Below are 14,337 nucleotides of genomic sequence, written 5' to 3'. Positions count from 1 at the left end.
TGCCCCAAGTCCACTGTCCACTTTTTGACATCCCTGTCTGGAATCTGTGATGGTGCTGAAGCAGCAGCCAGCAGCAGTGGCAATGGCATGAAGAATCCCTGTCCAGCTGCTTTACTGCTGTGCTCCACTGCTTTGTGGAGGAATTTTATTCTGTGTCCTGCCTGCAGGCCTTCCACTGAGGGTTCTTTAAAGCCACAAGAACACTTGACTGGCATGTTCAGTCTGGCTCACTATATGATTTCTGGCTCAGTAATCTAGTTTCCCAGGGCTACTCATTTCTACCTGAACTTGGAAAACAGTGTGGAGTCATGTGCTAATGCTTATTAGGGAGTGGCTGGGTAGTTGGGATCACAGAGGTCTGTGTACTCACAAAGAAGCAGTAACAGAAAAAGGAAGTTAATCACCCAGCTGTGTCTGCACAATGGAGAAGATACAAATAAAACAACTGCATTCCATCCAGAAGGCTGAGAGTGGATTTTGTTAATGACCTGGTGAACTTTTTGCTGTCTATGCAATAGACTTCATCCACCTTTTGCTACAGAGGCAGACTTCACCAATATTCCCCCAAATAATTATTCCAGAGTCTTCCTTCCCTAGTCCATGTGGAAGGGCCCCAAAACAGCTTGACCACACAGCTGCCATGACATGCTTAGGGGCCCAGACACAGCTTCTCTGACAGGCTTACTGGCAGGCAACACCCAGATCCAGGAAAAGCCCTAACCTGACACCATCTACGGATCCACCCAGGGATGGGGAAGTACCTGACATCCCAAATATTCCAACCATTACATAAGGTGGCCAGATGTCCCTGAGTCTAGCACACACCTATTTTTGTTTCACAGATACCCCTAGACAAATGTCAGCCAATCAGGGTCCTGAACCCTGGAAATGCTCTCACCCAACCTCTGCTATGATAAAAATTCTACCCTGCCTGGGCTCTCACCACTGCATGGGACAGACAGACCAAGGCCTGGAGCTTGAAAATAAAGGCTCTTTGCTTTGACATATAGGATTCAGTCCCAGTGGTGGTCTTTTGGGGGTCCCCGTGATCTGGGCATAACAGTCCACTCCATTTGAGGGGAGATGTCACATGTACTCTATGGTTTGCTAACCTCTATGCTACATTGGTCAGAAATCACATTAGATTCTAGGCCTTTTTGCTATAGAACCCACCCTCATGGTCACATGTACTTTGTAAAGACTCTCTATGTCATCACATCTTAAGCTTTATTTTGTACCTGGAACTAGACTGATTGTTGCCTGGAAACTGAGAGAGCAAGACAAACTCCATTTTAAAGAAAAACTTCATTTCTAATAGTACTAGGATGGAAGCTGAACTAAGTTCCAGTAAAACTTTAAAATAGCCTTCAGAATAGTCCCTAGAGAAATAAGCAACCAGCTAGGACCCCAGTCAAGGTAACCCCACCAGGGTGGGAAGGCTGCTGGCCAAGGATTAGTTATGATAAACAACATCTGCTACACCCAAATGTCCTTGGACAATGTCTGCGGGCTCCAAACATCCTTTGATAGCTGTTGTTGATGGAAATTCCCCTGGACCCCAACCAGTAACCCAATCTTGTAATGCAAAGGCTTGTACCTCCCAGCTTGCAGTTTTCTCCCTTAAAAACCCCTCATTCTGAGAGCTTAGGGCCATCCTCCTCCACCCGCTGTGTTGAGTGTTGGACATGGACCAAGCCTGGGCCTGATTGCTATTTTATTTATTTATTTAAGTATTTATTTATTTTTTCATGTATTTATTTATTTATTTGTTTGTTTGTTCATTTATTTATTTTGGCTTGCTTGCTATTAATAAACCCCTTTGTACTTGCATTGGATACAATGTGGTGGTCTTGTTCAGGGGTCTCGAGACATGGACATTACAGAAACCTTTTTCTCAAATTGTACTGTGTTTTAAATTTGCTGACAATGATCTACGTGGTAATATTCTCTGATCCAGGTTGAGGAAGTCAATCTGCACTAAGTATTCATTCTCATCCTGCAGGGACTCCCACAACAGGTGCCCAATGTGGTGTACATCACCCCTGGAGAGAGTAAGAAGAGTTCACGGTTAGTAGAAATAAGGAATCCTTTCCCTGATAGGGGGTCGTGATCGTAAAGTGAGAGAGTGGGACTAAATATGGGCTCTTCTTGGTTATCTGCAACTAAGAATTTTGTACAATTATTGAAATATTTGTTAAGCTCCAGAGGAACAAAATATTCAGAGCTACAGGTCTACAAATTTAGAATGTATAGGAACTAAAGCAATGAGAGCCCATGAAAAGGACATAATAATGTGGCCTAGACTGCATGGCAACCACTACTGTTTGACAGTTTTCCAGCATTTTGATATTGTTTATCAAAATCCTCCAGTACCTTTTAACTTTCATTTTTTAATAATTCTTACTGTGTCTTATGGGAGTTTCCTTATGCCTTTTCCTTTGGGAGATTTTGGGTGGACTTCAGTGGAGGATGAAGATGTATACAATGTGAGCTGCTTTAAAGAAAATAATTATTTGGATAAAAATCCCTGCCAGTGTGAAAACATATACCATGATAACTCTGCCTACACCTGCACAAGTTAACACCAGACTACTAGAAAAGTTAGATAAGTAACATATGCTTGATAAATAAGGTCTATTTGATGAGATTTCTTTTTTTTTATAAACAAGATATATTTGATAATCAAGATTTATAAATTCCTAAGGTCTACTAAGGTTCACAGGAATATTTGTGTAGCTTATCTTTGCTAATGTTAAGCATTAGCTATTGGATAAACTAAGCAATATTCTATAATAGAGGGTCTGGTCCCACAAAAAGTCCTTTTCCCAAGGTCAGACATTTAAACAAAAGCTAACATTTCCACAAAGGCTTGGAGAAAGTTCCTGCTTGCTGTAAAGGGAGCCATTCTCATCTCTGGCAAGAAGAACTAGCTACCCTTCTATTAACACATGACTATAGTGTTTATTAACTTGTCATGGTCCATGCTAGCTCCCTCAATCCCTGCTCACAAGCCCCAACCCAGCACACAAAACCCCTTCCTCCTATTCCCATTTACTCCTTTGTGCAATTGTAGAGTATGAAAGTGTAGCCTTCTTTAATAAAGCAGCAGCTGTTCAGATTCCCCCTCATATCCTGTCAGCCTCCTGCGCTCACCAACTCCACATCTCCACTTTTGGACCTGAACCTCGACAGAGCTGGACTCTGTCAATAAAGTCCCTGTCAAATGGTTTTTAAAAAGCAGAGAGAGAGAGAGAGAGAGAGAGAGAGAGAGAGAGAGAGAGAATTTTATCCTGCACACATGTTGGCCAAGAAGGCAGAATGGACTCCAGAGCCTTCAGACTTCCAGGCCAGCCATGGACCTTTGGGACTTGACATTTCTCAAGAACTGACTGGAACTCAGAACTCTTTCCCTGATCCTTTATTTAATGCTTAAATGGATGCTTAATTTTCATAGTAAATGAACTATTGAAGCAAACTTCATAATTTTAAAATATATCATTGGGTGTGCTTAAATGGAAAAAAAGAAATAAAAATAAAGGCAAAGGACATGAGTGCTCCTAAGTATGGTAGAGGAGAAAGTTTATTGTAGATGTGTGGGAGAGCATAGTCAGAGAGGGGAATATCTGGGGGAGTCCAGAGTGGACATGAACAGACTGAGCTGGGTCATGTGGGGAAGTGGGGGGGGGAAGGGAAGAGATGGGAACCAGGTGGAGCAGTCAGGAGGCCAAACATACAAAAGGGGCAGGAGACCAAATGTCTGAACTGTATATGGAAGAGTCTCTGGGGGAAGGATAGCCCAGCCTCTTGGCAGGAGAGTTCAGGGTTTGGGGTTCAGTATGTCAGCCATACCCTGTAACAGGTAGGGACTGAGGGATTCTAGGAGAAACTGGTGGTTAAGTCCAGACTTATTATGCTAAATAGACTTCTCAGCCATTTGCAGCAGGCTTGAAACTTAACATCCCAGCCTTTTGTTGATAATGAATAATAAGGGGTGAAATAACTATCTTAGTTAAGGTTTCTATTTCTTTGGTACTGGCTTCATGATGATCAGAAAGCAATAGGAAATGGTCTCTGATACTGAGTGTATTGAGTATATATGAGTATATATGAGACCTCAAGCCTGCTTCCACAGTTACACACTACCTCCAACAAGACCACACTTACTCCAACAAAGCAATACCTCCAAATATACTGCCACTCCCTTTGGGGCCATTTTCTTTCAAACCACCACAGCTATCCTTTATGAATATCTCCTCCTGGCATTGGGGCATCTTAGGTGCAACCCAAAAATCTGGAATGTTGGCCAAATCTGTGAAGAGCAGACTGTTTCACTCATTTCTAGGCAGCACAGGACCATCTGTGGCTACAGATATGCAGGCAGCAGTTAGAGCAGTCTGCAGCCCTTAATTGCTGGGAAATCTGCTGGAACAGTTGTATATCAGGGGCAGAATATAAAGTTGAGTAGGTTAGGGGGAAATTTTTTCTTACGTGTCCATTTGAAACCTTTAGGCCCATGGTCCTGGTCACTCTGGGAGGGGAGTCCCAAGACCAGGGACAGGGGAAGATTCCTCTGGAATAGTAAGGTGGGAAACAGGCTGTTGATTGACAGGAGTATATGTCTGGAATCATTTGACCTGTGAGAGGTAGATCAGAGCCAAAGGCCTAAAGTTTATAAAAAAAATATTTAAGTTTATAAAAAGAGGTACAAATTTTAGATACGTTAGCATTACCACTGTTTGTAATCTGTACTGAAATCCACATTGTTGAAAGAGCAGTAGTCTCATGTTTTTTTGTCATATTAAAAGCTTGGGGAACCAAAAATGATTCTGGGTTAAAAGCATGAACAGTCTTTAAGGCAAGCCTAGAGAGGACAGAAACCTTCTGTGGAGCAGAAGGGTAATAGCTCATTTGATCTTGATTTTAAATATGCAAAAAAGCAGGGCCTCTTCTTTCTATCCAGAAGACTGGATGTGTATGGACTATTTGGATATTTTTAGAATAAGAAGCAATTTCAAGTCTCATGCTCAGCTACTTAAATGTGCTGATTAAATCAAAATATAAAAGATATATGGCAACTTCTTTAAGAAGGGCAAAACTAAAGTGAAAGAGACAGAGTAGTTTTAAAATCTTCTAACTCTTGTTAATGGAAAAGCTAACCATGTAACCACTTTGTCTCTTATTGGCCTATGTAAACTTTGTGTTTGTTTCTCAATAGCACACTGTAGAATTTGCACAACTTATGTCCTGGTAAGATATTGGTCCCATATGAAGAAATTGTTTCATGTATTTGGAACAAGGTCTCATTCTGTGCTCTGGTCTGGCCTCAAACTAATGACCTCCTGCTTCAGCTTTTCAAACGCTGGGAGTACAGTTGTGAGTCACCATGAATGGCTGATGAAAACTCTATATAAAATCGGACACGATGGCAGATTTTTTGTCTATCACATGGGAAGTGCATGGGTTTGATCCCTAGATCACAGCGGGGGAAATAAATAACTAATGTGGCTTCATTGCTCATCCAATACACCCATAAGTATATAAAATGCATCTGAAGCTCTTCAAGCAAAAATCAGTCAAAAGTGATGAGAAAGGGAAGGACACTATATATTTATCAAAGGTAAAATCCACCATGATGACAGATTAATATCTACCATCTCCTCCTCCAAAACAAGGCTACCTTCATTTGCAAAAGAAACACTACTACAGCTTAAACCGAATATTCACCTCACACACTGATAGTGGGAGATGTCAATATCCCACTCTCACCCATGGACAGGCCATCCAGATAAAAGCTAAACAGAGAAATACTGAAGCTGCCAGACATTATACACCAAATGTATCTAAGTGATATTTAAGAACATTTCACCCAAATACAAAAGAACACACCTTCATAGCAACACTGTAAAAGGGCCCCAGACCTTAGCACAACTGACTCCATGATGGAATTGCCATTCAGGATGTAAAATTCAGCATATAAACTGCACCACATGCCAAAAATAAAAACAAAGGCCTAATCCATCAAAGTCCATAGTTACAGGAAAGTCTCTAAATGTACTAATCTTGCTTTTTTACCTCCTGCAGTTCCACTTCATACTAACATTTCTTGTTAACTAAAGTATGTCAACCCAAAATGTGGTTTTTGTGTTTAAAAGCTCGTCACAAAAGAGGCATGGGGCTACACTGGGATCCTTAACATTCAGTGCAGTCCCAGGCTGACTACTAAGGACATTTTATTGCCTTAAAACTATGCCTGAGCAGTCTTCTTTGACGAGACTGAAGGACACCAGGGGTCTCATAGTCCCTTGGAGGGAAGAGGAGTGCAGTGGCTCCACAGTGACTTACATCCTCCACCAAGGCAACATCTACTGCAACAAGGCCACATCTCCTAATAGTGCCAGTTCCTATGAGCCAAGCATTCAAACACATTAGTCTATGGGGGCCATTCCAATTCAAACCATCATATTCTAACCCCTGGCCCCCATAGGCTTGTAGCTATACCATAATGTAGAAATTCCTTCAGTCCAACTTCAAAAGTCCCTAAAGTCTCTCACAGTCTCAAACTTGTTTAAAAGGCCAAAGTTCAAAGTTACTTCTGAGATTCATGCATTCTCTTAACTGTAATCCCCTGTAAAACCAAAATCAAAAAGTAGAACACATACTTAAATATACAATGGCACAGAATATAGGCTACTATTCCAAAGGGGAGGAAAGAGGCATAGTAAGGAAATACTGGACCGAAGCACCCCGACACATTCCTGGCCTCAGAAACGGAGGGAGTTTCCATAAAACCTTTCTTCTAAAGCCAAAATCCTTCACTCTAAAGCCAGAAACATGTGGCTGAAACTGCCAAGTTCTGCTGCTTGCTGGGGCTAGAACATGGACCCCTCATTCAATTACATCTTCACCAGCTTTCTCTTTTCCATAGTTTCCTATACTGCTCAAGCTCGTTTGTCCTGAAATTCATTTTGTAGACCAGGCTAGCCTGGATTGGCCAACCCCTGCCTTCTGGATAAGGGGATTAAAGGCATGCACCACCATGCCTGGACTGAAGCTGTTCTTTAATTCCTTTTCACAAAATAGAAGCTTAGCTTCCTCTGATCTTGTGCTGAGCTTACCACTAGCTATATTCCACTTTGTAATGTGTTTAGGTTTACCCATAGATTGAAAACTTCATTGTACATACATACCTCAGAGTTGTGGCCAGGTAAAAAGAATAAACAAGACATAAAAAAAAGTTTAACAAAACATGTGAGTTGCAGTCATCTTAGAGAATGGCCAGACAAGGGGCAACAGGCCCTTGGACAAATTATTCTAAAAAAAACCCACCAAAGGATTTGCTGCCTCTCTACCTCTAGACCCACTGGAGGATGTGCTGGCCTCCACCCCTGGACCCAGACAATCAGGAGCTGTACAAAAATGAGTTCCAGACATTTCCTGCCATAACCTAAAGGATATAATACAAAATAACTGGCATAATAAACAAAGCACCTGATATATCCTGTGAGATGTTTTCTACTGTTGGAGATTGTATACCACAGCTGCCAGAGGGAATGAGTTTCCTGCAGATAAAAATGGGATGTCTAACTATCAGAAGAAATGGGTCTGCTGGTGATATAGATCTGATGACATAAACTGTTAGAGGAAATGGCAATTTCCTTGCAGCTGCAACTCTCCAATCAGTTCAAACCAAGAGTCTCTAACATGAAGTAAACACCAATCCTGAGCTTGTAACTATATAGAGTTGGAATTCCCCTAGATCCCTGGCCCTAACCACTATAAAAATCCCGTCCTGTTACTGGTTGGGGTCCCTCTCACTCTACCTCTATCACAGATGGATGAGGGGCTTGAGTTTAAACTCTCAAATTAAAGACTCTTTGCTTTTGAATTTGGATCGGTCTCTTGGTGGTCTTTGGGTGAAATACTCTCAGAGTCTACCCTCTATGCAATCACACTTTAAGCTTTATTGTGCACCTGGAATTGGTGTGATTGTTGTCTGGAAGCCTTTTCCCAAATTGTACTGTGTTTTAAATTCAGACAAGAATCTACCTGATAATAGTCTCCCCAAAGTCTGATCCAGGTTGACGAAGTCAATCTGCACTGGATATTCATTCTCATCCCACAGGCACCCCCACAACTAGTGTCCAATGTGGACACTACCTTAGAAAAGGTAAGAAGAGCTTTCTTTAAAGAGAAGTTAGGGTTCTCTCACTAATAAGGGGTTCTGACCTTAAACTGAGAGAGTCAGTCTGAATATGGGTTCTTCTCAGTTTTCTGAAACAAAGCATTTTGTACAATTATTGAAATATTTTTAGGACCCAAAGGAACAAAATATTCAAAGCTACATGTCTACATACGTTAGAACTCATAGGAACTAAATCAAAGAAAGCCCATGGAAAGGGGGATAATAAAGTGAGTGGATCACATGGGGACCACTACAGCTTGACACACAGCATTTCAACATTGTGGATCACAATTCTCCAGCACTTTTTTACTTTCATTTTAATAATTTGCACTGTGTTAGGATGAAGAAGTATACAATGGAAACCTCTTTAAACAAAATAATTCTTTAAAAACCCCAATAGTGGAACCATTTAGAATGATAACTCTGCCTACTCCTACACAAGTTAACACCAAACTGCTAGAAAATTTAGATAAGTAACATATGCTTTATAAATAAGGTGTGAGACCAAAATGAGCCATCTTAGAAATAAAACCAAAATGCTTTCACTCTAAAATTAAGGCCTAAGATTTCTCCTTTTAGGAATAGGCCAATAGTTACTGAAACCAGTCAGTTCAGATTCCAGAAACCAGGAAGTGTAAAAGTACAGAGTCACAAGATAGTCATGAGGTAATGCCTGCCGGACTATGGAATGTCCTCTCCCTGGTTTCCAGGGTAACTGACCATAAAAATGCCCCCACCTGAGGGCAGCCAATGAGAAATGGTGGCAGGCAACCACTCCCTTAGAAGTAATTTCTAGAAGTCCCTAAAAGCGAGCCAATCAGAATTGTACCCATACTAGCACCCCTAAATGATGTAACCTTGTGATTTTTCCCTTTAAAAGCTGAGCTTGCAGATAGGTGGGCACTTCCTCCAGCCTCCACTACGTTGGATGTATTGGACAAAGTCCCTGCCTAGGCTTGTATTGGATATCCAGAATTAAACCTTGCTTTTGCATTCTGGCTTGCTCGTCTTTGGTGGTCTCTCTGGGGGTCACAATCTGGGCACAACAAAGGTATGTTTGATAAAAAGGATTGCTTTGATAAGTAAGGTATATTTGACAATCATCATTTATAATTTCCTAAGGTCTATTCAGGTTCACAGTAATGTGTCTAGCTTCATTTTTGCTCACTTTAAGCTTTAGCTACTTGAATAAACTACACAATATCCTATTAATGGAGTGTCTGGTCCCCTGAGAATTTTTTTTTCCCAAGGTCAATCATTCAAACAAAAGCCCCCATTTCCTCAAGAGCTTAGAGGAAGTTCCTGCTAGCTAAAAGGGGAGCCACTCTTATCTCTGGCAAGAGGAACAAGTGGCCCCTCCGTTAGCATATGACTGTGGTAACTATTAACATGTCAATGCTAGCTCCCTCAATCCCTGCTCACAAGCCCCAAGCCAGCTCAGGAGCCCCCTTCCTTCCATTCCCATTTATTCTTTTGTGAAATTGAAGAATATAAAATGTGTAGCCTTCTGTTATAAAGCAGTAGCCATCCTGATTCACCCTCAGATCCTGTCAGTCACCTTCCTCCCCAACTCCACACCTGTTTTAGATCTGAACCATGCTGGAGCTGGACATCTACCAATAAAGTTCCTGTCAAATCGTTGGGTTTTTTTTGTTTGTTTGTTTTTGGTTTTTTGTTTGTTTGTTTGTTTTTAATGGAGAGGGAGAGAGAGAATTTTCTGCTGTACACATCATGGCAGGGCAGGCAGAATGGACTCTAGAGCCTTCAGGCTTCCAGTCCAGCCATGTACATTTGGGACTTACCCTTACACAGGATCTGCCTGGAACTCAGAGCCCTCAGGCTATGAACTGCCTGTCACCCACCTCACACACACACACCCATCCCCCTCACCCAGTCTGCTCATGGCCCACCAAAGCTGGCAGGGCTCCACTGCTACCACTAGCTCATTTGGTCCAGAACTTAGAATTTTCTTGTTGTATATTCACTTGCTTTTCATTCAAATGTTTGCTGTTGTTTTTATGTTTTCCTCATAGTGGAAATAACTCAAAAATTAAGGTCCCTTGATGGAAAATGATTTCTCCTTAATATCAAGAATAGCTAAATAGGAGGAAAAAAATGAAAACAGGCCCAATTTTTAGTACAAAACAATCACAACCAGGACTTAAAGTACTAAGCCAATGCAATTTAAATTTCCAGAGGTATTAGTCATTCATTATATGGTGAATGATGTCTTTTCCTGATCCTTTAGCTAATGCTTAAATGAATGCTTAATTTTCATAGTAAATAAGCTTACAGAGAAAAATTCATAATTTTGAACTGTAGCATTGGGTGTGCTTGAGTAAAAAAAAAGAAACAAGAAGGACAGGAAAGGATAGGACTGCTCCTAGGTAGGTATGGTAGAGAAGAAAGTTTATTGTAGATATGTTATAGAGCATGGTCAGAAGCAGGGACATCTGGGAGAGTACAGAGTGGACATGAACAGACTGACCTGAGTCATGTTGCAGGAGGAAGGGAGAGAGGATAGTGGGAAACCAGGTGCAGCAGCCAGGAGGCCAAAGGCACAAAAGGGGCAGGTGATCAAAATGTCTTTATTATATAGGGAAGGCCTTCTGGAGGAAGGGCAGCTGAGCCTCTGGACTGGAGAAGTTCCAAGTAGAGGGTAGGGTATGGTAGCTATACCCTGTAACAGGTAATGACTAAGGGATGCTGGGAGAACCTGGCCACCAGATCCAGCTTTAATATGTTTATAAAAAGGTACCTTAGACATTTGTCCCAGGCTTGATAATAAATTAATGATAAGTGGTGATGTAATTGTCTATTTCTGTGAAGAGACACCATGACCATGGAACCTGTCATAAAGGAAAGCATTTAACTGAGGTGGCTATTTACAATTCAAAGATTCCTTCCATTATCTTCATGGCAAAGAGCCTGGCAACATGTGAGTTCACATGGTGCTGGCTACATCTAGATCAGAAGGAAACAAGAAATGGTCTCAGACACTGGGCTGTATCTTGAGTATAGGAGACCTCAATCCTGGCTCTCCAGTTATACACTTGCTCCAATAAGACCACACCTAATCCAACAAAGCCATACCTCCTAATAGTCTCATTTTCTTTCAAACCATCAGAGTAATCATCTATGACTACCCACTCCTGGCATTGGGGCATCATAGTTAGAGACCCCAAAACCTGGAATGTTGGCTGAATCTGGGAAAAGCAGGCTGTTTCATTTACTGTACAGGCTCTGCATGACCATCTGTAGCTATGGGCGTACAGGCATCAGTTGGAGGACACTGCAGTCTTTAATTGATTGGAAATATGCTCAAAGATATATATACAGAGAGAGCAGAACATAAAGATAAGGAGTTGAGGGGGAGATTTTTTCATAGGTGTACATTTGAAACATTTAGGCCCATGGTCCTGGTAGCTGGGGGCAGGGAGTCCCAAGACCAGGGAAAGGGGAAGAAATTCCTCCCTCAAAAACAGGCAAGTGGGGAAACAGCTTGTTGATTGGCAGGAGTATATATTTGAAGTCCATTTGACATGTGAGCAGTGGATACAATTCCATTCCCTAAAGCTTACAAGATTTGTTTTAAGTTTATAAAAGAGGTATAAGTTTTAGATATGTTAGCATTACCATTGTTTATAATCTGTACTGAAATCCACATTGTAGAAAGAGCAGTACACTCATGACTCTGTGTCATACTAAATGGCATGAATGCTCTTTAAGGCCATCTTAGAGAGGACAGAAATCTTCTATGGAGCAGAAAGGCAACAGCTCACTTGATCTTGATTTTAAGTATGAATACAGGTGATGAGAGCAAGGCCTCTTTCCTATATCCAGAAGACTGTGTGTATATAGATTATATGGCTGTTTTACCACAATGAGAAGCACTTTTAAATTTATACTCAGAAAACAACCAAGGAAAATTTAAAATCTGGAGCTTGTGGGTGAGGTGAGGTTAGCATGTGGCTGTTCCTATTCCTCTGATCTCTCTCAGGTTTTCACCCCTATATCTGGCTCTGTGTTTTCTATTAATAAGGCTGTTTAGAAATTCATCTACAATTGGCACTCCAACATGGCAAAAATTCATTAAAAAGCCACTTGTGGGCTTACAGGGCCCCTGGCCCAGGCCCAGTTGCATAGCTCAGGCCAGAGCACATGGCCAGAGTCTCTTTGGCTTTTTCTCTCTTGGTGACTGGTGGGCTCTCTCTGAATTCCCATCTTGGACTACTACAACACTAGGTAGATGCTTTAAAATTCCCTCAGACTTCTACTGTTCTACACAGTCAACAGACTTGGTAAGTCAATTAAGATGTCTTAAAGGGAGAAATTAGTTAAAAGAGAATTTTTCCCCACATAAAAAATGGAAAACAATTTTGCAATGAAGGAATTTGGTCTCTGATAACACATTAGGCAGTCTGAAAATGAAACATTAAATGAGAGGATAATTAATGTTGATAGGATGTATGTAACATCAATTATGAATATTATTTGTTTGGTCATTTTTATTTTAGCATTAAAAGGTTGGTCAATTTAAGTGCCAAGATAAAAGCTTTAGAAAACCTGTTAAAATGAATCATAGAGAAATTCAGACCCAGACAGAAGAATTTAAAGGTGAACTTATCTCAGGATTGAATTACATGGTTACAGAGAAACTGCTTCAGGTTACCAGAGAGAAAACTTTAATCTACCTGGTAACCTTACAGGAACTGCCAAATGCTCAAGGGCATGTACAAGCTAACTGGACTCCAGTGGAAATGTTAGATTTAAAGAGATTCAAAGATGCTATAGTATCATATGGCATGCATTCTCTAGTTGTAAAGCAGATATTAAACTCATGGTCAATTTGTAATAGACTTATCCCTCATGACTCGAAAGAATTAATTACAGCTGTCAAAGAGGCCATGCACAATTACATTGGAGAACATAGTTTAAAGAGGAGGCTAAAACTATAGAACAATGATGTAGGACTAAAGGTGTGGAAATGTCCCAGGATCAGCTTCTTGGAGAAGGCGATTACACTGATATATATACAAAGACAATGTTTATATGATAACCAAACCCTAATTCTATGCCACATGGCAACCATGAATGCATGGTACAGAACTGAGGAAGCAGGGAAGAAAATTGAATTTTTACAATTATACAAGGCCTGAGAGAAGCCATCATGGATTTCTCACAAAGGCTGTCTTCAGCAGTAAATAGAATGATACCAAATTCAGAAGCTAGACAGATAATAATTGAATCGTTGGCTTTTAAGAACACTAATGCACCATGCAGGAGGTTGATCAGGCTGTTAGAAGCCAGATCAGCACCCTTGGAGGATTGGATCAGGTACACAATAATTATTGAGTCTCATGACCATGATGATATGCACTGGTTGTTCTTCAAAAGGACCTGGGTTCAATTCCCAACACACATGGCAGCTTACAACTGTCTGTAACCCCAGTTGCATGGGATCTGATGTCTTCACACCAATTCACATAAAATAAAGTTAAATAAAAGAAAAAGAAAAACAAATAAGTGTTTGGGCAGGAGAGATGGCTCAGAATTTAAGAGCACTGGCTGCTCTTCCAGAGGTCTTGAGTTCAGTTCCCAGCAACCATGTAGTGGCTCACAACCATCTGTAATGAGATGTGGTGTCCTCTTCTAGTACACACGAATACATACAAGCAGAACACTGTATACATAATAAATAAATAAATCTTTTAAAAAAAGATGCCCGGCGGTGGTGGCGCACGCCTTTAATCCCAGCACTCGGGAGGCAGAGCCAGGCGGATCTCTGTGAGTTCGAGGCCAGCCTGGACTACCAAGTGAGTTCCAGGAAAGGCGCAAAGCTACACAGAGAAACCCTGTCTCGAAAAACAAAACAAAAAAAAAAAAAAAAAAAAGAAATTCGGAAAAGAAACTAAGAGGTGTTAAGTGTGTAAAACTGAAAGACATCATAAGATAGTTTTGTTGGTAATATAAGTTAGGATAGAAAGTGAATTAGGTAGATTTTGTACTCACCAAAATAGGACAGATTCTTGTATAATATTAGTGGGACCAGCCTTAATATTATACATCCCAGGGGCTCAAGAGAGAGAACTACTAATGGCGAGGACTATTTTCGGGAAATAGAATCTCAGCACACCGAGTTCTATAGTCCACTT

The sequence above is a fragment of the Peromyscus californicus genome, unplaced genomic scaffold (genome assembly GCF_007827085.1).
Source record: "Peromyscus californicus insignis strain IS unplaced genomic scaffold, ASM782708v3 Scaffold_1__1_contigs__length_55948999, whole genome shotgun sequence".
NCBI lineage: Eukaryota > Metazoa > Chordata > Mammalia > Rodentia > Cricetidae > Peromyscus > Peromyscus californicus.
Note: the sequence above shows the minus strand (reverse complement) of the source record.